Here is a 2,839-nt window from a genome sequence, read left to right as displayed (position 1 = left end):
ATATAATAACGTATTTATTAACCTGGCGTTTAACTTACTAAACTACGTTCTGTAACCGAGCGATTATACTGTCAATTAATTTAAAAACTAAAATTAATATTATTAGGTTTAACTGTGGTTTAATTTTAACGTAAATTAAAATTAATTATATTAAGTACGTATGATTATAACTATTTTGTTAAACCTCCATGAATATGATTATTGAGGCATTGCACAAATAAATAGCATAATGTGATTATTAAATAAATAGTTGTAGTTTTTCATTTCAAAATAATCATATCCAACATAGTTTCTGTAAAATATTTTCAGCACTTAATAGAAAGGCTGGAAAAATTGGACATGATGCAAAGTTGATTTAAAACGTTCTCTTGATATTTTGCCACAAATATATTCATAAATTTTCTAACATCAAACACAATAAACAATTAATTAGTCAATGTTTTATAAACTATCAAACATCGTTATGGTAAATAAAGTGCCAACTTGAGCTAAAATAGTTAAAATACTTTTATTAGCATAGGTCCTTGAAGAATAGTCGTTTATGAAACTTTTTTCATTCCTTTATATCTGTTTTTAATGCTTAGGCCTACACTTTAAACGCTAGAACTGTTTGTATGTAAAAAATAAACCCTCTACTAGAAATAGACGTAACGGACACAACAACACATATGTAATATAAATCAGCCAAGCAGCACCTTCACTCATAAATCGTAACATTCAGGTAGCACGATTATATTGCTCCATTACTAAAATTGAATCCCACTCGGAGCGGAAGATTCAACGGTGTAATATAAATAAAAGGGTTAAGGCTTGTGATATTTAGCTACATGGTAGGGGTACCTTAGGCGGAAATTAGCAATACTTTTTCGTGTATTTTTACTATAAAATACTGTCGTGTTTTCTTTACTTGTTTGTTTTATACATAATAAACATGTAATGTTGCCTGGATTGTTAAATTGATGTATACATCCATGGAATATTTGACTATCATCTACATAATAAAAAATAATTACAGGATCAGCTTTTATCGTCAATTATAATGAAAGTGGTCATGTGATGTAGTAGTAAACATTATAAGCAATAAGAAAAACACTTTTCATTTTTAACATATCTAGGTAAAACACGTGCATTTATACATTTAACTATGACCGAATTGACTACATTTGTGTTACAGAACCTTGGTAAACATAAAATCGTGAATACAATAATGTATATATTTTTCAATACACATTAGATTATCAGATCAGTTATCTTATTATCTAGTTTAAGCTAGCTGTCACGCGTTTCTACATGTAGTTACAACGTTGGTTTTTTTTATAATACAAAATAATCATATTGTCAATGATATAAATTTCAAATCCGCGGCACTGTTCTGCCAGATACGTTATATACCGTATCTTAGTACACAACGTTCCGAGAAGTTTTGTGTGAGATGGAATATATTGTATTCTGCAGCGTAGCAAAGTACCTCTGAGATACGAATCTAGATGAGAATGGGAAATCATAATATTCATGAGGCAATTTTATTCATAGAAGTTAAGGCCTAATGACATGTTAGCATCTTTTCCTTCTCCTAAGGTACATTTCATGACGTGTGCACTTTAATTTTGTTGGTATTTAATGATTTTTGTTTAAATGGCTATTTATACTAACTTATAAGGTTTATGTAAGAAATCAGCAATATTTTCTAAATATTCCAGTGTATGTACATTGAAAATGACAAACATATTAGATCTTTTGTTTGAATTTAAGAGTTCACGTTTTACCACCACTACATGTTATTAATAATGCAATGTTTTAAAAACAAGCTCAATACTTTTATATGAAAATGTCTTGGAGAACGAGCAAAAAACTTTTAGAGATTTTACGTTGTTTTTTGGCTTATATTGGCATGTTTTAGATATGGATTTGTGAAACAAGTAGATAAGTAATAGAAGTATAGTTAAAAACAAAAATACGTGGGAAGAATCGAAATAAAAATTTATTGTAAATAAATCATATCGATCATTTCAAATATAAAGAAAATATATTATTTCAGTTTCTTTTTTTTCTGAAAGAACGAAACGAGTATACTAGATTGATCCAAAAAGGCTGTTCACACCACACCTCAATAAAACCTTTAGTAGGTAACAAATTATATAAAACTACATGATTATTTTAAAACTAAATAACTACAATTTTATTAATTGTATAACATAATGTATTAATTTAATAGCAGTTATATGTTTTAGAAAATTTTACAAGTTTTTATACGCTCAACATCAAATTAAATAGTTGAGCTTGAATAGTTATGTTTGAAAAATGAAGTGAAAGGTTTCCAAATTTACTGAATATACTTGTTGTTTCCTATATTTTCTTTTTACTGCCAGAACACGAATTATTTTCGACTATTATGATTTTTATTCATAAAAATAGTTTGCACTCTTACTAAGCCAGTCTAATTAATTTTAAATTTTTAAGAGTAAATTTTCCCTAATAACCTCTGAAATGTATATTATAACACGATTCTGTGGCCTCATGACGTAATATAAAGTGATATGACGTAAAAAATATTGTAAGTATTTTTCTATAGAGATTTATTATACATTATAGTAACTGGGAGCCATTTAAAAGTCATGTACCGATGATGATCTAAGATCCATATCTGAACAACGATTGGTTATTAGCAAAATACCAGATTCTCTTCCTTTCATAAAAATAGGCATTGCTATAAAACAGCATTTGTGAAAGTGTATATTATCAAGGACTGTAGTTTGCAACATAAGTTACCCTCTAAGGCTCTAAGAGGAGGAAGACGGAAGCAGTTACCTTTTGTTAAACTCTTTTCTGTAATATTAAT

Source organism: Macrosteles quadrilineatus, unplaced genomic scaffold (genome assembly GCF_028750875.1).
Source record: "Macrosteles quadrilineatus isolate MER2022 unplaced genomic scaffold, UCM_ALF_1.0 Scaffold_8__2_contigs__length_117827958, whole genome shotgun sequence".
Classification (NCBI taxonomy): domain Eukaryota; kingdom Metazoa; phylum Arthropoda; class Insecta; order Hemiptera; family Cicadellidae; genus Macrosteles; species Macrosteles quadrilineatus.
This window is presented reverse-complemented; position numbering follows the sequence as displayed.